This window comes from Pleurodeles waltl, chromosome 7 (genome assembly GCF_031143425.1).
Source record: "Pleurodeles waltl isolate 20211129_DDA chromosome 7, aPleWal1.hap1.20221129, whole genome shotgun sequence".
NCBI classification, from domain to species: domain Eukaryota; kingdom Metazoa; phylum Chordata; class Amphibia; order Caudata; family Salamandridae; genus Pleurodeles; species Pleurodeles waltl.
Genome location: NC_090446.1, coordinates 1,266,965,726 through 1,266,993,696, shown reverse-complemented (window position 1 = coordinate 1,266,993,696; position 27,971 = coordinate 1,266,965,726). Strand labels below are relative to the sequence as shown.

General features: G+C 44.1%; 1 protein-coding gene across 3 annotated transcripts in view; it reads right to left on the bottom strand.

Annotated features, from left to right (window-relative positions):
• The window catches only part of LOC138246154 (histo-blood group ABO system transferase 1-like), a 576,036-nt gene that overhangs the window by 403,618 nt on the left and 144,447 nt on the right, over positions 1–27,971 (bottom strand). For 2 of the 3 annotated variants that reach the window (XM_069200435.1, XM_069200437.1), the window contains exon 2: positions 18,803–18,999. The gene's annotated coding sequence lies outside the window, so the exon portion shown is untranslated. Of the gene's footprint in view, positions 1–15,989; positions 16,623–18,802; positions 19,000–27,971 lie in introns of those variants that run through there. The other variant, XM_069200436.1, reaches the window with a different exon arrangement.

The following is a 27,971-nucleotide window of genomic DNA, read 5'->3' as shown; positions in this document are numbered from 1 at the left end:
GCAGTAAAGAGAGCCCTACTGCCTAACTTTGGAGGGACAGAGTTGTATAAGCTGTTCAAGCACAGGTGAGGATGCTGACCTTGACATCACTGTGGTTGTTTTGGAAATGCACTTCAAATGCCAGCTAAACTCAGGCTATGAGTGGTTTAAGCTGTGACAGGCCAGACAAGCTGAGGATGAAACCATTGATGTCTTCTATGCACACCTCAGGAAGCTGGCGAGGATGTGGAGGTAAAGGCACAGCTGATACAAGGCTGGAAGTTGGCAGGCCTGCGGTGGCTCATCCTGCACCTGCTAGGTATCACTCTGGATGTGATTCTGGTGTTCGCAAGGTTGCAGGAGCTGGCAAACAGCTGTGCAGATGACATGGAGGTGGCTCTGTTGAAAAGGGTGGCCCTGACTAGTGCAGCTAGCACTGTGAAGGTGAAACAGGAGCAGCTGTACACTATTCAGAGATGCTCCCCTGCAGACCCCCAACATTATTGTGATGACTAGAGGATAGGTGTGGAAACTGTGGCCTTGAACACCGAACACCCAATGTCTGCCCTGCCTGGGGTATTGCATGCTCTTGCTGCGGATGACTGAACCACTTTTCAAAAGTGTGTCACAGTATAGGGAGAACGGAGAACAGCAAACAACAACAAGCTAAGGGCGGCCCTGTGGCAATTGTCCATTGATGAGGAGTAGCCCGAAGACCAGCCCCCATGGAGCAGTTTGAGAGCCCATCCTGTGATTGATGAGGATAATCACAACAAAGTGTTCACCATCTCTTTTGCAAGCAAGGCAGAAAAGTGAAAGCCTACACCCCCATGTACACTGTAATGTTCAGAAATATATTCATAAGGGCCCTGATTGGCACAGAAACATCAGACAACATCACGGACACCACCCAGCCAACAAGATAGCGTTATGATCAGAGCTGGTTCCCACCAGAGAAAGGATCTACATATATTGGGGCTCTGAGCTGTTGCGCTTCAAAGGCTTGTTTCCATGTAACCAAAGGCAACACTGGTACCCTCCTAGTTTACTACACAGTAGAAGACCTGGGGCTGGAATTCTTTACCAACAGATCCATGAATCACACATAGGGGTGATCGTGCAGGAGTTTTCCCAGCAGTTAGAAGGATTCGGATGCCTCAAGAACACCAAGGTGTGGCTATACATTGTTGAGATTCTGAGACTCACAGCGCTCTGACACCAGAGAGTGCCATTCCACCTGAGACTGTTAGTGAGGAAGGAACTTCAAAACTTGGCTCAGCAAGGAGTTATTGAGGTCATTGGACCCACACCGTTGGTCTCACCCTTTGTAATAGCCGCCCAAACCCAAACAACCTACGACAATTAGACTGTGTGGACATGTGTCTCCACACTAAGGGAATTTGTTAAGAATGTAATTTCATCCTGCTCATGGAGAGCATTGCGGCGGACCTGAACATTGCACAATGGTTCTCAAACTTTAACCTCAATGCTGTTCCCCACAAGCTGGAGCAGAATCCAGTCAGTAGTTACATGGCGACATTGTCGATACGTATGGGCCTCAAGAGACATCAGAGGCTGAACTTTGGCATATCCTCGGTGGCAGAGGTGTTGCAGAACACCATCCATGAGACCCTTTCTGGCCTTGTAGGTGTCCTAAATGTCAGTCACAATATCCTGACCACACGCAACTCAGAGAGACACTGGAGAGGTTGACCAGTTGCGGCCTCAACACACCACAAGAAGAAGTGTTCCTTCTATGAGACATCCATTGAAATCTTTGGATATGTGTTTTCGAGAGAGGGGCTGAGGGTGGTCCCGGGAAGGTGGAGGCAATAAGGAAAGCATCAACTTCCCAGAATGTCATGAAGGTGAGGAGCTTCCTTGGGATTGTGACCAACTGTTGTCAGTTAATTCCAAATCTGGCCACCTTGTCTGAACCTTTGAGAGCACTGCTGAAGTCGGACACCGCCTTGGAATGGACAGAACACATGGACAAAGCATCTCGCCAGTTGAAAGGACACACTGCTGACTGACACCACCATAGTGTAGTTCGTCCCACGATGCAAGACAGAGCTTTTTGTGGATGCCACCCCCAATGGGCTAGGAGATTTCATCTTGCAGGAAAAGAGTGCAGGGTCATGGGTCACCATTGCATATGCCAGCAGAACGCTGTTGGTCGTGAAGTCTCAATATGCTGAGACCGATTGAGAGATGCTGGTGATCTGATGGGTGCATCACCATTTCCACCTGTACTTGTGTGGATAGCAGTTTCAATCAATCACAGACTCCAAGCCACTGGACCTGCTTATCAAGGGGACATTTCAACATGGGCCCCTCTGCAATGAGTGTTGGGCAGTACAGCTGCAGCTCTATTCATTCAACATCGTTTACCACTCTGGAGTGAACAACTTGGCTGATTACTTGTCTTGTCACCCCCAGGAGCAGCCTTGTGATGGCTGGAGCAAAGAGGATAAGGGGGCAGAAGCATTCTTGTGCATGGTCATGCATGATGTATGCACCCAAGCACTGTCGACTGTGGAAGTCACAGAGGCAACCATGTTGGACAGAAGCCTCTCCAAAGCTAACGAAGAACACTCACAGGAAGAGTGAAAGAACTTTCGGGAGGGGGCCGGATTGCTGACTCCCACTGAACAGACAACAATCACTAAACTCTAGTGAATCAGAGATGAACTGAGGAACAACAGTGAAGGACTGCTATTGCAGGGGATGTGCATTGAGATGCTCCGAAGCCTGTTGGCCAGGGTGGTTGACTTAGCACACCAAGGAGTGCTCAAAAGAAAGGCTGGGCTGGGCAACAAAGCTTGCTTCCCTGGAATGGACACTATGGTAGGTTAGAAGGACCTGCATGATCACCAGTGGGTAACCATGGTCTGCTCCCATAATAACTGAGGAAACCTGCCTGTGACCCTGGTCCTGAATCAGCACGGCCTTTAGAAGTTTCCATGATGGCCGGCTTACAGCAGTGCTAGTGGACAGTCACGCAAAGTATTCAGTGGTGGAGCTGATACAGTCAACTGCATTTCTGAAGGTAAAGCCAATCCTTGAAAAATCTTCATCATGCTTGGGCTTTCCCAAAAAATCATTACGAACAACAGGGCCAGGTCCCAGGGGCTGGACTCCCAGCACTACTTGCAATCACTTAGCGTTAAGCATTGTAGGGTGACATCACAATAGCCCCAGGCGAATGGGGAGGTAGAGCGCTCTAAGCACATGTTGAATCAAGCGCTCTGCTTACGAGTTGAGCAGGGTGAGGATGTGGAGTGCAACCTCCTTTGGCATGCATATCAGCAGACTGCGCATAGCACCACGAACTGTACACCTATGGTCCTGCTGCTCCAGCGGTCACCCAGGGAGAGCATCAATGCTGGACCCAGCTGTCAGCCAGTAGTTTTGGATGTACGAGCGAGGCAAGAGTAAAGGAGGAACACCAACAACCGGTGCTACCCCTGTGCTATCCGTGGGAGTTCAAGTTGTCATGCGGGATCATCACTCACGATGGAAGTTCTGTACGCCGTTTGAGAGGGATGTCTGGAAGTTCGTACACCTCCAGGGTACTATGGTTACCACACAGCAATGGAGTACCAGGAACGTGTCCTGGTTCAAGCAAGTGTCACCTTCATTCAAGGAGCAGAGTGATGATCTGGCAGAACAGGGTGAGAGGTTGGCTGAAGAGGCGATGGCAGCCAAGTCCAGGACTGCTGGCACCAGATGTAGTCCTGGCAACCAGCAGGGCACAACAGCTACTGGCCGGCCTGGTTATCACCCCAGGTTGGCGATAAAGATGAAGGGCCTTTGACCTAACACATTTGCTCTGAGATTATGTGGCCATGGTATAAATGCAGTTTGATTTTGTTTCAAATAAATGTTGGATGGAATGCAGAGTGGCGCCAGGCTTTTATCATACCATGTAGCACCATTACACCCGAGGGTGCGAGTAGCCCATGGCACAACTAAAGGGTGGAGTGACTGCTCCTGGAAGCTCAGAGACAATAGCCAGCAAGTGTGTGTGTCTGTTATTGTACCACAATTGCAGCAGCAGCCTACCTGCTCATTGGAGCCACAAGAGTTTTATACCTAGAGCACATTACTTGAACTGCCCCCAGAGGATGGGGTCCCGGGGACTTTTAATGCTGGGGGAGGGGATAGCCTCTCCCTCTTTTATAAGAAATCAGCCCCAGAAGACTGGGTCCCCGGTAACTACAAAGGCTCAAGTAGGGGGTTCATGTGGCCCCTCCCATTTTTTCCATATCCCGCCCGTGGTGATGGGGACCCGAGGCCCCCATTGGCTCAGGAAAGGAGGACCAGCACACCCTCCCCTTAATTAATGTACCTGGCCCTTTCCCATAATTGGCATGTTTGATTTACTAGTAAATCATCATAGTAAAGTGCACTACAGGTGCCCAGGGCCTGAAAATCAATTTCTACTAGTGGACCTGCAGCACTGATTGTGCCACTCACATGAGTAGCCCTGTAAACATGGCTCAGACCTGCCACTGCAGTGTCTGTGTGTTCAGTTTTAAACTGACAATTCTTACACTTGTCAGGCCCAAATCTACCCTTTTTGTACATGTAAGGCACCCCTAAGATAGGCCCTTGGTAGCCCCATGGGCAGGGTGCAGTGTATGTTAAAGTTGGGACATGTATTTAATGTGTTTTACATGTCCTAACAGCGAAATACTGCCAAATTCGGTTTAACTGTTGCAAGGCCTATCTCCTTCATAGGTTAACATGGGTGCTGCCTTTAAATATTCTGTGACGACCCCACAGGCCCAACACCACTGCAGCCTCACTGAAGTCTGTGACTCCGTGGAATTCGGCACACCACGTCGTGAGTGCCAGTAATCGACTCAGCCGGAAGTGCGCTGATCCAAAGTTTTGCACTGCCGCCGCCTCACCTCCACTGCTCTGCAGCAAGGACCCAACACCTCCTCGTGACACCTCCACTCCATCGCCCCGCAGCACCAGAACCAACGTCGCCTCGGATCCAGCGACGCCGCGATCCCCGACTTCGTGCCCAGGCTTGTTTCCACATTTACACAAGGTACTGTACCTGGGGGTCCATGTGACTCCGTGACCAGCACCATTGGCGTCTGCTTGTTGGAAATGACTCTGTTATGAAGTCGTGATATCACCACATCGAAGCATTTGTTTCTAAGCACTACTTTTGTGTTTAATCTTAGAAAATTCATAACTTTGGTTGTGTATGTTGGTTTTTTGTTGTTTTGGTGTTGTTTTGTTTAAATGAATATTGGCTATTGTTCTAAACCTGTGTGGTGTCCATTTTGTAGTGTTTCACTGTATTACTGTGTGTGTTGGTACACATACTTTACACATTGTCTCTGGGTTAAGCCTTTCTGCTCATGCCAAGCTACCAAGGGGGTAAAAGGGGATTAACCGGGTGTTTTTCTCCTTTGCCCTGGCTAGAGTGAGGGCCCTTGCTTGGACAGGGGACAGCCTTTCTGCCAACCAAAGACCCCATTTCTAACAAAAGTTGCTTGCTAGAGTTCCTCATACACAATTGCTCAGATATACAAATATTTTTTAACCTTAATTTTTCAAAAAATTACTGAAAGGATTTACACTAAATCAAGAAAGCACAATCTATGGACCAAGATCTAGTTTTTTTTCTCCAGATTTGCTGTAATTCCACTCAGCAGTTTTTGTGTTAGGACTGCTTAAAGAAGTGCATGGAAAATGCATAGATATTTTATGTTTTGCGACTCCTCTTTTTTCTCAGCCCCTGCTTGATGGATCACCCGAGACCTTCTAGGCACCAACTAAACAAAAAAAGGAAATATCTTCAAACATTTTGCAGTAATTTATCAAACAGCACCAAAGTTATTAGCAAAACAAAAAAGGCATTTTCCTATGTAAACTCTTACCTAATTATAGGTGACCTGTGAACACTTGAGTGGTAGCCAATCTGTAGGTATAGTTAGGATTCTTGCAAGATAGGGATTCCTTCGATTTTAGGCCCATATTTATACCCTGTTTGCACCAGAGTTGCGTCATTTTTTAAATCCAAATCTGGTGCAAACTTAATTCCATATTTATATTCTGGTGCTATGTCATGACATGTCTAGCGCCAAAATATTGGAGTTAACGACATTTTTTGCCTGCAGAAAACTACCTTGCGTCAATGAGGTGCAAGGTAGGTGTTTCTGGGCAAAAATGCCTTTGAGGCCCTAGCACCTTATTTATCCTCCCATGCAAAAATCATGCACAGAAGGAGGAGGGCCTTAAATATTGGCGCTAAGCCTGCTTAGCGCCATTATTTAACGCCTGGGTATGGGCAGGCCTAAGGGGACCCGGAGGCAGATTTCCATGGTCAGAGACCATGGAAATCACCCACAGGTGCCCTTCCCTGTCCACAGGGACACCCCACCCACCCCTACGCACACCAGAAGGTCACCCTCAGATGGAGGACCCATCCAGAGGTAAGTCTGGGTAGTTTTTTTTTTTTCCCTATCCATCACAGCTCGGGGACCCTGACCTGGGGCTCTCTGCATGGCGCTGGCCGCAATGGCCATGCCCAGGGGACAATAGTCCCCTGGCCAATGGGCATGGCCATTGGGGTGGTTGGGCATGGCTCCAATCTTTACTAAGACAGGAACCATGTCCATGGGGCTTGTGCACCAGAAATTGGCGCTACACTGCTTAGAGGCAATTTTTTTGCCTCTAAACAGTGTAGTGCCAAATTTTGGCACACAGACCCTGGTTCCTCCTACAACTCCCAGGCCCTGTTTTCGTCCTTTCAAAAGATGCTAACAGGGCCTAAGCGCCAGCTAGTGCCATTCCTTAAATATGGCACCCGACCGGCATTAAGGAATGGCACTAGCTGGCGCTATACTTTTTGTCGCAAACGTGCGCTAATGCAGGTTTGCGTCAAAAAGTATAAATCAGCCCCTTTGATTGGTAATACCTGTGTTTCTGTTTGAACAGACGTAGCAACAAAATCCCTGAACAGGTTTTCAAGAAATTTGGCAGGAGTATAGATCATAGTGTGTGAAGTATGTTTTTTTAAAATTATTGGTTTATAAGTAATGAGGGACAAAAAAGTGATATATTTGGACCACAGTATACTGCTGTTCTTGATGATAAAACCCAATATGATTGATTAATGCAAGCCCTTGCAAAATAGAAAGGCAGCCATATAGTTTAGACTACATTTTAAATTTGTTCCATGTTTAATGTACAATATAGGTTAGTACTCATGTTTCAATGCAGAGGAAGAAATAAGGCAGTTTATAAAACTCTGTAGAGGTTGGGAAAAGTAGTTGTATTGATTTATACTTTTTCAAAACTTGCCACTATACAACACTCTAAGACAGTCTACAACATGTCACTCTACTCCACTCTACTCCACATTACGATACACCACTCCACTCTGACACTTTACTCCACTCTATCTCCTGCTACTTCACTGTACTTCACTATACTCTATTCCACTGTTTGACACTTAACTCCACTCTACTCTCTGCCCTCTACTCCATTCTATGCCACTCCACTCTACAACACTCTATGTCACTCTATGACACTCTCCTTCACTCTATGCCACTCTGTGAAACTCTACTACACTCTACAGAATTCTCTCTATGCCACTCCATGCCACTTTACTCCACTATACTCTATGACACACTACACCACTCTACTCCACTACTCCACTGTGCTCCACTCCATTATAAAACATTGTTTGACAGGACACTGTATGACATGTCACTCCACTCTACCCCATGACACACCATTCTACTCCTCTCTATACCCCTCCATACTATGCCACTCTACTCCACTCTACGACTCTCTATGACATGGGTACTCATAAACTGGTTTCCTTCCCTGTCACTGGTAGGAGGCCCACCCCCCCAACACTCCCCATACAACCCTCAACTCCCCCTCCATCCACCATCCCCCCTTCCAATCCACCCCTCATACACGCAAACAAGAAGGCACACACCAGGCATTCACACAATCACTCACACAGACATACACGCATTCATACATTCATGCATCCATTCATTCACGCACACATCCGTACACACATCCAAACGTACACGCAGACATGCATTCACTTTTCCATTCATTCACGCATTCTCACACATACACACACACAGGCACTCAACACTACACACTCATGCACATGAACGCACACACTCACACAGTCATGCACCCACACACACCCTTACCTCCCCTCCCCTATCGGAAACCTGACTTATATGAATCCGGGGGGTCGTCCGGCAGGGGATGGGGTGGGGCGCTGCTACCACCAGCAGCTCCAGCCAGTATAACACCGCCAGGCCGTATTATTTGTCATAATATGGCTGGCGGCGGTCTACTGGTGTGGCGTTGCTGTGGTAGCAGTGCCACCTTAACACCATCCGCCAGTATGGCCATGGACTGATTTCCGCCCTTCTTGTGCGGAAATCTGGCTGTGGTCATATTATGGCGGACAGATGTTAGCCGCGGTGACGGTCTTTTGGCGGCCATCAACACAGCGATAGGATGCATTTACCGCCAATGTTTTAATGAGGGCCTATATCTTTTAAGAACATTTACTTTCTCTTTGAAAAAAACAGGTGGCTTTCTCTTTTGGCCATTCAACAAACAAGTACTTTTCTTCCATGCTGCCTTAAATGACCTGTGTTCACTCTGAATGGATCTGGGTCATTTGCAAGTCTTGGTAAGTGGACTGTAGGCCATTGCAGAGTACTCAGGTGGGTTTGTTACTGTGCAATGAGTAACAAGAACCAGGAATCAGATTTCTTCTCACGACGGATGGACTGACACCGCATCACAACCAATGAACCTACACCACCTCACGACGATGGACCAACACCTCCTTACAAACAATGGACAGACACCGTGTCTCGCTGCAGACCTCTGTGAGGCACCAGCAAAGTAATGTTTTGTTTAACCATACAAAGTGATGCGTAAAAAGGAAAGGATGCACATTGTGATCAAACATGCAATTGTTTTCATGCTGGTCTTTGTTCATTTCCAGAGGAGCATGTTATGAAAAAGATTTCTCGCAATTATCCTTGCAACTTGCTAGGCATCATACAGTAATAAGGAGGCCAATGACTGGTAAGTAGGCCCTTTTTTTAGATTTCTTTTTCCGGAATGCTAGGGGATGCCGCAATAGTTTTCAACTTGAGCTAACTGTAACTGGTGAATTCCAATAGTTTGAGTTTAAAACGTTGCGGTTTAACTCAAATTTTCACCTAACCTCACAAACCTTTCTCTTCCCTGTACCAAATTCCTTGCACATTATTCTGCCCAGATAACTCAATCAGTGTTTAGGAGCCAGGACCAGGAGCCACAGGAGTGGACGGGTGCTTTACACATAATAATGAGCAGAAGCAGGGAAGGCCCTGCTGATTGCTATCGCTTTCATTGGACTTCAGGTGGAAAATACTATACATAAATATCGTAGGAAAGTTGCAGTGCTCGAGAATCCCACAGAAACAAAAGCATAGGTATACATATCTCTTCCCACTCCACATACACGAAGGCACCCATATAAGCACATCAGGGGCATGCACACTCAGAGATAATTACACACACAGAAGTCATACTTATTGCCACGCAACCTGATGCATGAAACTGGCAGCTTAACCCATTAGAACCCCTGCAGTTGCTGTGCACTTCAACCATCCTTTACAACCGTTAGGCTTCAGCTTCTAAGAATGCAAATAAATAAAAATTAGGCAGACTAGAATTACGATCAGTGCTTAATTTGTGCTTGTTGTTTTCCGGTGCGGAGCACTGGCACTTATTTTTTAGAGCTGGTGCTTATTTTTCTTCCTCAAGCATTTATTGCGATCAAAAGATATGGGAAAGACGGAGGAAGAGAAAAAAAAAAAAAAAAGAAAGAAAAAAAGCAGAAAGCTGTAAGAGAGAGCTGAAGGGGTCGGGGAGTGGCTTTAAATGGACTGAAGAGGCCTGAGGTGGCTTCAGGATTACCCTTCCTCAGTATTTCTGTGTTTGCACATTTATTGCAGCAGCCACATGTTTAAGAGGAGGGATTTGGGCACTGGCACATTTTTATTTACAAATTAATCACAGATTACAATACACCTCCCCCGAGCTACCCCTCTGAACGCCTGAACCCTGACCACCCTCCGAACCCCCGACCACCCATAGTGGAGCAGATCGCGGGGGCTTACCTTTTAATTAGGGAGAGTGAAGAGACATTGATGCAGGCGATGAAGGTAGCGGGAAGCTTCCAAAAGACCATTTAAGAGTCAGCTGACTTTTCAAGGGTCTTTGCATCCCGCTACCGCAAGCATGTGACGTCATCCCAGCTCTGGCTCCAGGGCAGGAAACACAGAAGAGGGCCTCTAGAATGGGAGGCATGCACAGCAAAGCTGCTATTGTGCATGCTCCAACAGCACTCTTTTGTGCTTACTAACAGGATGTAGTCGTAGACTCGTAGAGTCTACGTTTGGGAAAAAAGGTACTCAGGCTACCACAGAAGGTCTGCTGGGCCGCAGGCGGCCCACGGTCCGTACTATTAGTACCACAGCTCTATGACATGCACCTCTATGGCACACCACTCCACTTTATGAATATATTCTACATCACTTCACTGTTCAACACTCTACTGCCCTTTATGTCCCTTCACTCTACGCCGCTGTAATCCACTCTATAACACTGTACAACATGTCACTCCACTCCATTCTGCGACGTGCCACTCCACTCTATGACATGCCATACCACTCTATGACACAACGCTCTACTCTACAACACTCCACTCCACAACACTTCAAGTGACTCCACTCTATGACATGCTACTCAGCTCTACGACATGCCACTCCATTAAACACCACTCCACTGTACACCCCTCCATTCTAAGACATTATGGGGGTCATTCTAACCCTGGTTGTCCAAGACCGCCAGGGCTAAAATGACGGAGGCACCGCCAACAGGCTGGCGGTGCCCCGCTGGGCATTCTGACCGCGGCGGTTCTGCCGCGGTCAGAAGTGGAAAACCGGCGGTCTCCCCCCGGTTTTCCGCTGCCCAAATGAATCCTCCATGGCGGCGCAGCAAGCTGCGCCGCCATGGAGGATTCTGACACCCCATACCGCCATCCTGTTCCTGGCGGTTCTCCCGCCAGGAACAGGATGGCGGTATGGGGTGTCGTGGGGCCCCTGGCGGCCCCTGCAGTGCCCATGCCAATGGCATGGGCACTGCAGGGGCCCCCGTAAGAGGGCCCCAAAAAGAATTTCAGTGTCTGCTTTGCAGAAACTGAAATTCGCGACGGGTGCAACTGCACCCGTCGCACCTTCCCACTCCGCCGGCTCAATTCTGAGCCGGCGTCCTCGTGGGAAGGGTGTTTTGCACTGGGCTGGCGGGCGGCCTTTTGGCGGTCGCCCGCCAGCCCAGTGCAAAACCCAAAATACCCTCAGCGGTCTTTCGACCGCGGAGCGGTATTTTGGAGGGGGAAGTCTGGCGGGCGGCCTCCGCCGCCCGCCAGACTTAGAATCACCCCCTATATAACATACCACTCTATGACACACCTCTCCACTCCACTCTACCGGTTGACACGTCACTCCACTCTATGACATGCTACTCTACTCTATGACACGCCACTGCTCTCTACACCACTCCATTCTACTCTACAACACTCCATTCCAGTCCACTCTATGACATGCAACTCCACTGTACACAAATCCACTCTATGCCCCTCCACTCTGAGATACTCTATGACATGCCACTCTATGGCACACCACTGCACTCTACTCTATGACACACCACTCCCTTCTATACAACGTCACTCTACCCTATGACATGTCACTCCACTCTGAAACACTCCACACTGTTCCACTCTACGACAAGTCAGTCCCTTATATGACATGTCAATCAACTCTACTTGATGCCACTTCACTGTATGACTTGCTACTCTACTCTTTGCCACTCCAATCTATGATATGTCACTCTATGACACAACGATCCACTCTGATATACCACTGCACTCCATAACACTCCACTCTACAACATTATTCTCCCCTCTATGCCCCTCCACTCTGCGCCACTCTAGTCCACTGACCAATACCCTAAGACATGCCACTCTACTTCAGTCCACTCTACAACACTTTACTCCACTCTGTGCTATGCCACTCCACTATACTCCACTTCACGCCACTTTACACTGACACCCCACTCCATTGTACTCTACAACACACCAATCCACTCTATGCCACTCTACTCTCCAACATTGTTCTCCACTCAGTGCCCTCCACTGTACATCAAGCTATGCCACTCTATGCCACTCTACTACATACAACTTCACTATATGAGATATAACTTCACTCTATGACACTTTAGTCCATTGTACATTATGCCACTCCACTGTACAACAATTTACTCTACATCACTCTATGCCACTCTGCTCCACTCCACAACACTCTACTTTACTATATGGCACTCTATGTAACTCCTTCTTTCCTACTCTACATCACTTCACTCCACTCTACGGCACACTACTCCATGCTACTCCACTAAACTCTAAATCTCTACTCTATGCCACTCCAATTTAAGACACTGTACAACATGCCACTCTATGATATACCACTCCATTCTACTCCATTCTACATCACTCCACTGGCCAACATACTACTCCACTCTATGCCCCATACTCCACTCTACAACACTGTACAACATGCTCTTTGCACTCCAGTCTTTAACATGTCACTCCACTCTATGACACTCAACTTTACTTTATGGCTCTCCATGCTACTCTACTCCATAACACGCCAGTCCATTGTCCGACACACCAATCCATTCTACAAGATGCCAAGCCAGACTACAACATGCCACTCCCCTCTAAGCCACTCCACTTTATGCCCCCACTGTAAGACATGTCATACATGCCACTCTATGACACAATGATTCACTTTACTCTACCATATGCCACTGCACTCTACACCACTCCACTTTACAACATTATTCTCCCATCTTTACCCCTCCACTCTGTGCCAATCTATTCTACTTCATGATACTCTACATGACACCACTCCACTGTACTCTACAGCACTTTACTCCACTCTATGCTATGCCACCTCACTATACTCTACTCCATGCCACTCTGCTTTGCAACATGTCAGTCCACTCTAATCTACAACACACCATTCCCCTCTATGCCACTCATGTCTTCAACATTTTTCTCTACGCAATGCCTCTGAACTGTATACCACTCTATGCCACTCTAAGACATTCTGCAACTCTATACGACATGCCACTCCACTCCTCTATATGACACGCCACTCCACTCTATGACACTTTATTCCACTGTATGTTACGACACTCCTCTCTACTTCACATTTTACTCCACTGTACACCAATTTACTCCACTCTACACTACTCTATGACACTCTGCTCCACTCTGTCATACTCTACTCCACTGTATGACACTCTATGCAACTCCTTCTATGCCACTCCACATCATTTTACTCTACTCTACTCTACTCTTTGGTACTACTCCATGCTATTCTACTGTACTCCAATAGTCCACTGTACGCCACTCTACTCTAAGAACTGTATGACTTTTATACAGTTCCTACCAAACTAACAGGACTACGTATTATGACAACAGAACATCAGAATGTGCATACTGACTTCTTCCACGCCATCAGGGGTTGTCGTGCCAAATCTTGGCTAGATCACAGTGCCTCAACCAAACCCCTACCCTTACCAGGATGGGTAGTGGTTATGGCAACCTAAACAACACTCTGACTCCCAAAGAAGTCATGGAAACAGATCTTTTGTTGTATTACTTATGCATGCCCTGATGAAAACACAAGAGAGGTATACGTCTTGCATAGAGAGAATGAGCTGCAATAATTATGCAGATGAAACAAAGCAAAGTTACCAGCATCATGAACATGGTGAAAAGTACAAACAGTCCAACCATGGCAAATGATTTCTAGATATTCCTCCATAATCCTAAACCTATACTGACAGCATAGTGGGTGTACTCTCTGCCTTTGCTTGATCTAAGAGGTTAGTTTTAGCCACATAAATAGAGAACTGAATCAGGTGTCTGCCTGTAGTATGAATTTGGAAGCTGGAAGATCAGTGCCAGCAGAGCTACATGTGGAACACAGCATTCATCCCAGGACAGTTGTTGCTGGAGTGCCCCTCTGCCACTTCAGGGTCAGAGCATTGTTTCTATAATCAAAGCAACACTGTGTTGGAGGCACAGTTCTGAAGCAATGATACGTCTAGGTGTTATGAGCTGTCTTCGAATATGCAAAACAAGCACTAAGATATATTGTACTGTGTTCTTAGCCTTGGACAGAATGTACTGATTATATACAGAGAAAGGTTAACTAAAACAAGCAACATATACAATGTATTCCTACGATAAATCGTGTTAGCCTAAGTGTGCGAAATGTCACTGCTAACAGCAATGTCAGCTAAAATGTGTAAAATGTAAAATATAAAATCAAGCTAAAATGAAGAACCAACGAGGATACAAGAGGCCCCACTACACTACAAGCCACTCTATGATATGCCACTCTTTGGCACTCCACTCCACTCCACTCTATGACTTGCCACTGTATTCAACCACTTCACTGTATAACACTCTACTCCACTCTATGCCCCTCCACACTATGCCAATCAAATCCACTCTGTGACACTTTATGACACACCACTGTACTCCACTGTACTCTATGACATGTCACTCTACTCTGTGACTCTCCACTCCACTCCACTCTACGACGTGTCACTTCACTCTGCGATATGCTATTCCACTGTATGCTACTCTACGTTTTGCCCCTCCACTCTAAGAGTCTTTGACACACCACTGTAAAATACTCCACTCCACTCAATGACACGCATCTCCACTCTACACCACTCCACTCTACTCTATGACACGCCATCCACTCTATGACACATCACTTAATTCTATGACACTACACTCTATGATACTCTACGCCATTCCTCTCTTTGACACACCAGTCCACTCTATGACTCTCCACTCAACTCTATGACTCCCCACTCAGCTCTGTGACATGGCACTCCATTCTACTACACGGCACTCCACGCCACTCAACTCTATGACACATGTGTCCAATTTATGACACGCAGTCAACTCAACTCTATGCACCCCACTCTAAGACACTCTATGACACGCCACTCTATAGTACACCACTTAACTGTACTCTATGACACTCCACTCTATGCCACTCCACTCTACAACATTCTACTCAACTTTATGTACCTCCACTAAATTCAACTCTACATCACACCACTACACTCCCATCTATGACATACCACTCCACTCTATGACGCTTTACTCCACAATACGCTATGCCACTCCACTCGACTGGACTACAGTCTACTACACTATATGACACTTTACTCCACACTAGGCCACTCTGCAACACTCCACTCTATGCCACTCCACTCTACAACACTCTACTCCACCATAAGACGTTCAAAGCCCCTGAACTCTATACCAATATACTTCACTTTATGCCATTCAACTCTAGAACACTCTGCTCCACCTTGTACCATTTTACCACACTCTACTCCACTTTATGCCACTTTACGGCACTCTACTCAAGTCATGTTGGAAAGTGGATTATTGGTAAGGGCAGGTAGGTACCTACACGTAGCAATAAGCCACAACCCCCCACCAGGTCCAGTCAAGGTCTCAGTAAATTAATCCTTGCTCAACCCTTAGTAGCTTGGCCAACAAGCAGTTAAGCTTAAGTTAGGAAACAGGTTTGTAAAACATTTAATATCAACAAAACAATAAATAAGTAAAACACAACACATAATAAAAATCCAGCACCAGTGTATAACAATGAACAATGTTTGTATCCTTAAAATCACACTAAAATTACAAAAATCCAATGTAAGGAACCAGAGTTAGGAAGTTTTAAAGATTAAAAGCAAAAATAGCACTTAGAAGCAAGGGCAGCACTGGACAGGGGCAAAGTTCAGAGTTCGGGCCACCTATGATGTAACACTTCTACACTTACTTTCAGAAGTGTTTCTTGATTCAGGAAAGTGGTCGACAGCACCAGCCAAGGGTTCAGAGGCTATGGTTTGCCTCTGGGGGTCTGGGAAACCAACTTCCACAATGCACCTCTTCAACCTATTGAGCTTTTTACAACAGTTACTCCAAACTTCTTCAAACTTCCAGATCTTTTTCCAGATGTCCTTTTTGGGTCCTTGAAGTGTCCACAAACTTGATCCAAGGTTCCAGAATCTGTGAGTTGCTCCTTGGAAGTTGGGACTACAGTTTCCAGGACGCACCTCGTCAGAATCCTTGAATCATCATTGGGTGCTGGTTAGCTGGGCTCTTCTTGTAGAATTTGAAGCAGGGGTCTCCGGTCATTTCCTTTGTACTTGTAGCTTATAGGGATTGCACTCCTTGAGTTGCACAAGCAAGGCAAAATACTTTTCTTGGTAAAGCCCAAAGTGTGCAGCTGGTGCAGTCCTTGTGAGTGCATTTCTTTGGGTGCAGACCAGGGGTTCAGCAGGGCAGTCCTTTTTCTCCAGTATCATTTTCCAGCAGGGATATGAATTATTGGCCAGCTATACCATATTTATCCCTGTTCCTGGGTGGGAAGCAGGGGGACGCTTCCGTCCAATGGGGTGCAGGCCACCTCCCTCTGGAGTGGCCACTTCCTGTAAAGTGTGGCAAAAATTAATATATTTTCAATATTTTCAATTCAATCCATTCAATTTAAATAATGAACAGGGTCCATTATGAACCCCCAGCCCCTGGGGACCACCACCTCCCCAGGGCTATTGAAGTTGGAGGGGGGCTGCTCGGCCCCCATCATGTAGCCAATGATGGCCATGAGGACCTCCATCCCCCAATGTGCCCACCCTTAAGACATAGCTGTTTGCTCTCACTTGGCCAGAGCTTTGACAGCTTCCAGCAATTTAGAGTAAACACTTCACTTTCTGTCAAACAGCTCCCATTTGCAGAAAGTGAAGATTTCATCTGTTTCTCTGTGCGCAAATATGCGTGCAGGAAAACAGATGAAAAAATTGCTCCCGGAAGCAGGGAGCTGCTGTTTCAAGCAGCTCCTTGTTTGTGAGAACAGCTCATGGCTCCTGCAGGGTACAGGGTGCCGCTAGGACTGTAGGGCCTTGAGACTCCACCCACACTCCCGTCACTCTCTCTCTTGCATCCCATAATGACTTCAAAGAGTCAAACTATCAATATGTTTAGTACCAATAATATAGTTACCCTTGGATGCAGAGCAGAATCACTTCTGGCCTAAAGGTCAAGGTCTTGTGCTGTCACTCAGTAGGCTGAAAGATCAAGTCCTAGTATTGCTTAACAGGGTGTCTCTTTATTTCCTAGTGTTTTTACTGTTTAAACATTACTAGTGATGGGACATTTAAGTCTTTTTACCCTGCAAATCTGTGGGGTTAATGTCATAGCTAAGTCTGTACACTGCACATTAATGCGTCACCTCTGGTGTAGCGTTTAAGGTGTCAGCTATGCAGACTAAAGGTTAAGGGTTCTAGTCTAGTTGAGGCTGTGGTCATTACCTGATTTAGTTTCTTTTAAACTATAAATATTTAAGTTACATCCTGAAAGGTGATCTCACTCTTTTTAATTGACAAAAAGCACTTTTCTTTTCAATTTGTCTGGAAATATATGATTCTAAGTATATCATTAATCAAAGCCCAAATCGCTTTTTCTCTCTCAACCTCTCACATTCTCTCTCAGGGTGGGTGGTTAGGGGGTTGGCCCCAGGGACTGGTCGCAGGTCAGGTTAAACTAATATATGGTAATGAAAATTACTAAACATTTAAAAAAAAAAAAAGAAATTCACTAAAAAAAAAAACGTTACAGGGCATTATAGTTAGGCTCACATTTTAAATGTACCAAATCACAGAAATTCACCTGTTATAGTTATCTCAAGTAACTATAACTCATGCCCTACAGTAACTCTAACTCACACCCTCACCATGCACTATTAATTACTTCACAAATTACAGCACTCGTGACACCTTTGATAACATCAATGATAATATCACTGTAATATTTGCAGTAACATTTTTGACAAAAAAACTGTGCATGTAAGGTATGTTATATTATATGATGCAGAATTGAAAGTAATAGTGAGAGAGAAGCCTCTTCACAGATCCCAAGTAATTGTTCTATGCTCCATCCATAAAACAAACTGGGAAAAAGGCCTTGGGTAGCTACTGAACCTGGAACCTCACTACATCACTATCCCTCATTATATCCAACCTAAGCCCTCTGTTCAGTGTCTGCTGGTCAACCATCATTCAACAGATTGAAAAATGGGGAAAAATTACAAGATGTGCGAGGGCCTAGATTCTGTATGACCGCATGTGAGATCTAAAGCCAGTTTCATGCAGTTTAGGAAATATTTGAAAAACATACTATTGTAAATTTCCTATAACTGAAAGCAACACAGGACAGAGATCTGGATTAAAGAATATTGGACAGGGGCGATCATCTATTTATCTGGACTGTAATTTCCTGACATAAACCTGCACTTCTCCACAACTGTGTCAACCACTATGTAGTAACCAAAATGAGACACTAACAGCACTAAGCAATACGTATATATCCAGTATCACTATCATCAGTACTTAAGTTTATGAATCATAATTATTGCCTTCTTTAACCGCCTTGTGTGAAACAATATAATTTCTGAATGGAATACATCTCTTGCAATTATTGTCAGGAGATATATTTCAATAATCATCCTTTGTATTCTCTTTGGCACCTTTGGTTCACCAACAATTAGCAGGTCAAAGAAATGAACTAAAATATAATGTAAAAAAGTAACAGTACCTCTAATAATCAAAATTCCTTTGTCAGTAAGATCCACTCAAAAGTCTGAGTCCCATGCACTTCATGCAGAAGCTGAATATGTAAAAATCACTTTTTCACCATTTTTGACAGAGTTATTCTGCAGGTAAAAGGGTCCTTCGCTCTTGCCACTTTCTAATGCTGTAGCATCAGCTCCACAAAGATAGATGAAGGATTGCCTATTTAGAGAGAAAAACATTTAGTTCAGGAACAATGCCATGGCTGGATTCACTCTATATAAAACATCATTACATAAATTAAACACATAACATAAATTAAATATGCAAACACTCACAATGGGAAATTGCTTACCTCACTTGAAAAAATACAGGACTTTAGTGATTTCCATAGCCCACTCATACACTCATAGAGAGAGATAAAATTTAGTTGATGCCATTAGAATTTACAAAGGAATGATGCCACAAACTGAGATTATGACTCTCAGTACTACACCCAGCAGACTCCAATATTTATTCTCACTTGCTTCCCAATACCACTGAAGAACTCACAGAGACTGTGACGTTTCAATAAGAGGTAAAAAAAACAGGATATATAGGATAGTCCATCAACATGAGCTTCCTTCCAAAATAGTCAGATCCAACTGTTGACACCCAACTATTTCATACTGTTATAACCAATCATGCTGATACTAGTTACAAACACACCATAACAGTATACATACATAAATAAACAAAAACTATACTTCACAATCAGAATCACATTAGTTTTTGCTTAGTTGCTTAGTTAATACAAACCATAGAGAGTTCATGACATATTATAATATAGACATGAGAAATAAATCAAACATGAGATAAATACGAGGTGGAATAGAAACTAACATCATAAATGATAAAAAATCAAACATGATACGTATTTAAATGCTCCAACTGATTATCCTTGTTTGACTTCAGTGTGTGATCTCAAAATGTATCAAATACTATCCAAATCATCTCTGTTGGTAAACTTGAACGTGTAAGGAACAGATATAAGCTTATTAATAAAAAGATGAATTAATTTGACTGTAAGAATTCAGTCTAATGGTTGAGGGAGGTAGAAGCCCCTCTCACGCAACAACCACAATCCTTGTCAGAGTGAACCACAAAGAGTCACTAAATTAACCAGTACTTAACCCTCGGGTAACTTTGCTCAAAGCAATCAGACTTAACTTAGAGGCAAGTTTTTGTCCAGCCCACCAACAGTAATAAAATGAAAACACAAGATAAGGAAAATCTCATCATCAACATCATTTAACTTTATTTCGATAAGTAAAAACATACCTTAAAACTACAATAAATACATCAAGTTTTTAAAATTAAGAAAAACACTAAACGTATAAGCACAATGGAAAATTAAAAAAGTTAGGAAAAGTTCAGATCCAGGCAAAATAATCAGAATATATGTCTCCTAATAATAAAAGGTTCCACGCAACAAGAGGCCAATTCCCTGGGTCCATAAATACTCAATAATATAGCAAGACAGTATCTTTGTGCTAAAAGTTAAGTACTAAAATCAAACATCAAAGAATCAATAAATATACATATTTAAGTCTAAAAATTAGCTACCCAGTCTTATTCTTTAAAATTGCTAATCTAAAACACCAGATTGATTTGAAAAATGTTGCTACTGATAAAACTATCTGGACAGATGAGTCTGATTTTAGTGGAACAATCCACAGCGCTCTTTGTATGTGGTATGCATGACAATGAAAAAGAACATGTGAGACAGACTCTTCACTTTTACAACCCATCGGACAGGACTTGGATCTATTGGTGGAACTAGACCATTTGTATGTTAAAGAGCACAAAGGAAGAGACCCTATTCTAAATCTGATAAAAAGAGCTCGTGCAAATGGGGATAATGCTACATCCATGAAGGGCTCAAATTCATAATGGCATTTGATTGATAAATAACTATCAGACATAGACAACGGGACAATCTTAGTAAATTGCACAATCTGGACATTGTGCCAAAAAGCATCTTTCAATGACTGCACAGCATTTTTGGGAATGGAAGATGGATCCAACCAATAGGACCCTAAGCCAAGATGAATTAAGGACTTTTTGACATAAGCACACCATTTGGTTTTGATGATAATATTACGGCCCACCAATTCAAGAAGCCCGCATCGAAATGGAGAGAGGGCATCTGTTGACCAAAGCCGGATCCAGAATAACAAGGGCCGTAAAGCGGCAATCTGCGAGATAGAAAAAAGGTTTAGATCCATTCGGATGGGCAAAGATGGAGTGCGAGAGGGAACTTTTAGCAACCGTTTCAAGAATTGGTTTTCTGCCCTTGCTAAATTCGCCAGGTTGCAATGGCCCCAAAGTTCGGCGCCATGTAGGGCCCCCCCCCCGGCTTGGGATTTGTATATTTCAAGGGTGAGAGACATTGCGAACTTAGGGGATCTAGAAGCAAATCTTACGATGCCACCCGCCCTTTGCTTCAGGCACAATAAAGATTTCTGGCGGTGAGCATGCCAAAGATGTGAGTCTTCCAAATTAATATCTAAATATTCGAAGGTGCCCACTCTTTCCAGGGGAGCACCTTCTAAGTCGACCGGCCTCTTCATTTTACACCTATTATCCCCAAAGACCATATATTTTGTTCTGTCTGAGTTGATTTCCAACCCATGGTCCTTGCAAAACTCCGTAAATTGGGAAAGCAATCTGGAAAGGCCCATGGCAGTTTGTGAGAGTAACAAGGTATCATCCGCAAACAGAAGACAAGGGAACTTCTGCCCACCCAAGCTTGGGGCATCGCCATATCAATCTGACAGGTATGGAATACATGCGTTAATGAACAATAAGAATAAAGTAGGCGCAAGAACGCACCCCTGCCTCACACCTCGAGCTGTTGGAAAAGCTGGGGTCAGATCGCCAGCCGGACCCCAGCGAACTTTGGCATAATTATCAGAGTAAAGATCTTTAATAATGTTGATCATAGAACCCGGGACTCCAGTGTTGCTCAGGACCTCCCAGAGCTTGGTGCGCGGGACAAGGTTGAACGCAAATTTTAAATCAACAAAGGCCACAAATAGATGGCCTTGATCTGCGTCAATGATCTTCCACTTGATGGTTGTGAATCGGAAGACCTGATCGATGGTACTGACCTTGTCCCTAAATCCAGCCTGGAGATGGCTTAAAACCTGATTTTTCGTTATCCAGTTTTTTAGTCTGGATAGCAGCTGGAAAGAAAATATTTTTTGCAAGTTATCCAATAGACTGATGGGTCTATAATTTCCTGGGGAGCTCTTATCTCCTTTTTTATGAATGGGGACAATAATTGCCACCTTCCACTAATCCGGATAGGATTGTGTTGCCAAAACAATATTCAATACCCTATTGATGTACCGACTCCATGCGGATAAGTCTGATTTGTACAAGTCAGAAGGAATACCGTCTGAACCAGGAGCCTTCCCTGTTCTTTGGGCACAAATTGACAGCTCTGTTTCTTTTAGGGTAAAGAGTGGCACAGCAGGAAGACACAATAAAGAATCAATAGATGTATTATCCGGATCCGGGCAGGATCCATACAGTTCCCCAAAATGGGAGAGCCAAGTTTCTGCATCAATGTGGCACTCAGGAATAAATGAAAGGGCAGGATCTCTGCTTGAAACCAAAGTCCAAAACAGTTTGGCATCACGCGCACTGGCCGCCTCCGCCAGGCGCTCCCATAGGTTTTCCTCATGTTTAAGTTTAGATAACTTGCAAGTAGAAACATAGTTTCTTCTTGCTTGTATGATGGCGTCCCGGCACTTTATCTTTAAAGCTTTAGACAGAAGGCTCTTGGCCTCCCGACACTCCTTATCAAACCATTTACAATTAAGTACAGAGGATTTATTTTGGGTTGTAGGAGATTTGGTAAAAAGCTCCTTGAGATCCGCAAAAAAAGCCACATGAGAAGACAAAACTTCTGAGGGAGATAATACAGTAAGATCATCAAAGAGCTGGTGACAGGAAACTAAGGTGCGAAGCTTATCATTGAGCAGATTAGATTTAAAAAACGAAGGCCAACTCAACACGCGCCTATTGCTGGATAATGCCAGCAAATCTTTGGAAGCATCCGGGACATGGGGCGGAGCATGCCCTTTAAAGAGGGTTGCATTGTATACAATCTGTAAAGGGGCATGGTCACTAGTGCACCGAGAACCCACCTCTACATCAATTATAAAATGCCAGACTCGAAGATCAAAAATGACGTAATCCAGAATACTACTATAAGAGCCTCTGAAAAAGGTGGGTCTAACAGGATTGTCATTTGGAAATCGACCATTTCCAAAGCGAAGGCCATATGTTACTACTAAATCTATTATCTGCGACACCCTAAGGGAAGGAATACATAATGCTGAATGGTTTAAAAGTGGGGGAACATTCCACACTTCATCTTCTGCCTGAATGGCCTCAGTGAAGGCTGAGTCAAATTCAATTTGAACATTAAGATCACCTGCAATAATAACACAATATTTAAAATGGAGTTCAGATAAAAGATTATGCAGCAAATGGATAATGTCAGACTGATAATTAGACCTGGTCTGTTATAAATATTAATGCATAACACAGGAGTGACTAAGTTTGGCGATATTGCTATTGCTAGGATATCACAAGAATCGACAGTGATTTCCTTAACCCTGCCCACCTCAGTCAGCTTGACCCAGGTGCATAGTCCCCCAGTCGCCCTTCCCCTAGGGGACTGGATCGCCTTTTTGGTGAAACAGCAATAGCCTTGCCTGAACACACAATCTGTAGACCAAGTTTCCTGAAACATACATATAAAGAAAGATTCAACATAAGCCCCCCACTCTGGATCAGATCGTTTACTCTTAATGCCAGCCACATTCCAAGATAATAATTTCCCTGGTGTGGTGCTACAAACAGGCATGCAAAAGTTGACATCAGAAGCTAGATTGGAAATCGCATTAGGGATGCAAGGTGGAGCCCCTATAGTATTGACACCCATACCAAGTACAGGTCTTGGAAGTGGCACTCAATCTCAAACCACTTTAGAAAAATAGAGACAATTTTAATAACGTAAACTAACCCAAAATAAATTAAATCCAATCAGTAAAGCCGGAGTAATTTTTCATTTTTAGTGTAAAATAGCACCTAAAAGATCAAAGTGCCAACCACGTGTATCTGGTCGCACAAGGCGGGGGTAAAGTCTAAAGTTAAGGGCAAGTGAAAAGGAGAGAAGGATGGATACAATGTGTGGATAGGGCTTGGTCCTGGCTTACCTTCAGACTTAGGAAAGTTGTTGAAGAAAAGCGCAGGGAAAGGTAGTGTCTGAAGAGGGGCAGACGATCTCAGGAAGTGGGAAAAGCTGGATTTACAGGTCAAGAAGGTTGTTGTCATTGATGGAGAGCCACGTGCAGTCAAGACCGGTGAATATTTATGGGCATTTGAAAACTTTAAACGGAACAAAGCTACAGACTGCAGCAGAAAAGAGTTTTCTATCACTGAGAGGTTCTGCTGAACAGGACTTGCTGCTGTGGAGAAGAACATAGAGGCAGCTCCAGCAAAGCCAGGCTGAGTGGCGATGGACCTCTAACACCACTTCCAAGGGTCCAGAACCAGGGGGTTCACCACTTGTGGGGTTTAAGAACTTCTATCACTGAGAGATTCTGCTGAACATGACTTGCTGTGGAGACGAACATAGAGGCAGCTCCATCAAAGTCAGGCCGAGTGGCGATGGACCTACAACACCACTTCCAAGGTCCAGAACCTGGGGGTGCACCACTTCTGGGGTTTAAGAACTCACTCCAGCAGAGCAAAGGCCAGGTGCATGGTTCAAGGCCTCAAGAACTTGTTATGTCCCTGTTGTTCACCCAGGGGTCCAGCTAACTAGCCTGTGGGGTCACTTTTTGGTAGTTCTAGTTTAAAGAAGATGGTCCAGTTCTCCTTCAAGCAGCAGGGCAGTTATCTGGTAGCAACAGGGCAGTCATCTGAGGTCAGTCTTGTGAAGTCTCGTACAGCTTCACAATTGTACTGAAGAGTGGATAAGGAGGCCCAGTATTTAAACCTGGGGGCAAGCTTTGAAGTGGTGGGATTTCCTATACTAACCCCACATCTGGTTTTGAAAAGTTATTCCCTTCCCCTTTCAAGGCTCCAGGAAGTCTGAGATGACAAAATACTAACGGCAGGTTTCTTTGTGTATACTGGATCAAAGCCCTTTGAAATGTAAGTAAAGATGGGTACAGCTCCGCCCTCAGCCATCCTGGCAGGATGTCCTATCCTGCCAACAGGTAGTCTTCTTTTATCTCAGTGTCTTGGAGGAGTAAAAAAAAACATAACAGTATGGCCATTCACAGTCATGTGACCCAGGGCACTAACACAAGGCATAAATGGCTTAGACAAGAAAAAGTTAACTTTCTAAAAGTGTCATTTTCAGAATTGTGCCTTAAAATCCAACTTTACCATCAAAGAGAATTTGAAATTAAATTTTTTTGAGTTTAAACATGATATCTCTACCTATTGCTAATCAAAGTTTAGCACCTATTAAATGTAATAAGGCAACCAAATGTAAATCTGCAGTAGTGAAAATCAAACTTAGGAGTTTTTCATATACCAGAACAAGTAAATCTTAAACCCACATGTGCTACATTTTAAATACAACGCTCCCTGCCCTGTGGGCCTTTACCTCTTCAGTGCGTGCGTCGACCACTGGCCGACGCACGCACACCCTCCCTGGTGCAGGTCACTTCCATTGGCCGATGCGAGGGAGGGGTTTTAAAAATCCCTCAGGAGACAAGGAAGAGTTTCTGTGTCTCCCGTCGTCCCCACACCCACCCCTGAGGTCAAAGTTTGTTTTCACCACCGGAGCAAGAAGCAGCAGGTAAGGCCGCTTTCTGTTCCAATGGGGAAAACGGGCCTGAAAGGGCCTTCCCAGCTTTTAGGAAGGCCTCGTTTGAAAGGGGAGATTCTCCCCTTTCAAACAAGGCCTTTCTGAAATAGTTTACTGGCCTTGGATCGCAGCCGCACTGCGATCCACGGGCAGGAAACCTCACTAGACACCAAGGATTACACTTGGGGGTGGTCAGCCCCCTCAGAAAATAGGCCCCTCCCCGGGGGCATACTTACAAAAAAAAACATTAGTTTATCACTGGGGGGCATGATCGTGCTTGAGCAGGACTGACCCCTTGTTGGGCAATTTTCTTTTTAAATAGATGTATGGTTTCTCTGGGGGCCATAATCGCCCCCCCAGGGAAAACATACAGCTATTTAAAAAATATATAGAGAGAGATATATATAGATCTCTCTCTCTCTCTCTCTCTCTATATATATATATATATATAAAAACCTTTATATATATCTATATGTATATTTATTTAAATATATTGATATTTATTTAAATATATTGATACATATTTATATATATATATATATATATATATATATATATATATATATATATCAGCAAAAACATTCATGAAATTCTTCACGAACGACCGCACTCCAGGATCTCATATTTCATTTATTTAGGCTCCATTGTTACCGCTTCCAGCACAACAATCACCCGCCCAACGCGTTTCGGTCTGAAAGACCTTGATCACGGGCATTTCCGGTAAGGGGTTCCTGTTTCCAAATTTATATGTCACAGTAACACATTTTAACCCAACGTGTTTTTAAATCCAATTTAAAACTGCTTATCTCTGCTTGTAAACTTTAACAAATACACTCTAATCATCTTATACTCACCCATAATCTCCAAATGAATTCAATTGTTATCTAGCACACCATATGCTTATAACGCAGCATTCTGGGATTTGTAGTTACCACCAAACAAAGATAATTAACCAATATGTTGGTACACTTCATAAATGTGTATCTGTGACATAATATATGTTTCTCACCCCAAAATTAAAAGACTAAAATATCACCCAATCTGAATATTAGCTACAAGTGATTCAACATAGATCAAACTGTGTTTTTGTTGTTCTTTACAGTGGCTAAAGTAAACAATTACAAATGTAGAAATTATTCCTCATCCTGAATCATCCCCAGGAGGTCAGTGTACGAATCTCCAAAATATGTTTTGACTCTAGTTGTCATAGTCTCTTTTCTCTAGCCCCTCCTCGTTCACTTATGGGAACATGGTCAATTGCATAAAAAATCATTGTTTCGCATTGGCTGTCATGTACTAACTCCATATGTTTGGCTGTGGCATAACTTCTATCTGTATTTATGGTGGCACGAACATGTTCAAGTATCCTTTTTTGTTTCACATATGGTGCTCCCAACATACTATAAACCGCAAGGGCATTCAATGACATGTACTGTAAACCGGCTCTTGCAAGTAATATGTTTGAATGGTATATTCCTTAGTATTTCTTGTATATATATATATATATATATTTATATATATATATATATATGAACAAAACAGTCCCATCACAGCGCGCTTCACAGCTGGTGCTTGCGTCAGGGATGGACCATTTCCCTGCTTTTATTTTTCCTCCAAAAACAAAGCGCAGCCACGTGGTGATGATGTGTTGTTTTGGAATACATTAAAGAATTTTACGAAGTCTTTTGGAGTGCTGCGCTTTGCTTTTGGAAGAAAAAAAATACATATACATATATACATTTTATGTATATATATATTTATATATTTTAAACAAAAGCGTCCTCTCTGTGAAAGCGCACTCCCACCAGGTTAATTTAGGAAAATCGAAATTCAGCAACTCACAGCGAATTCCTTTCAGTCTTTTCAAGACCGAGGGTGATATATTTTTTAGTTTCTCTGCTGATGAGGGGATCAACCCCGAAACACGTGTCCAGAGATGTTTTTTCGATATAGGCCTGAATTTTGAAAAGACTGAAAGGAATTCGCTGTGAGTTGCTGAATTTCGAATTTTGAGTTTCTGAAACTGAGGCTTTGGCAATTTTGTTTGGACTTTAAATATGGGTTTCTCTGCCCTTGAAAGATGAAGCTGCCCTGCAGGGTTGGGGGCCCCTGTCTGGAGGTCGTTGCTGGAATCATAATGGGGGGCATGACCTGCTTGTCTCTGTTCAACACAAGGTATTTTACCGGAATAATTTGAACACGGAGGTGAGAAAGGGATGAGGGAGAGGTTTTCCTCTCTTTCTGCAGTTTATAGACTTCCTTGCATTACAAATATAATTTTTGGCAGCAGCAACGAGTGATATATTTTTAAGTG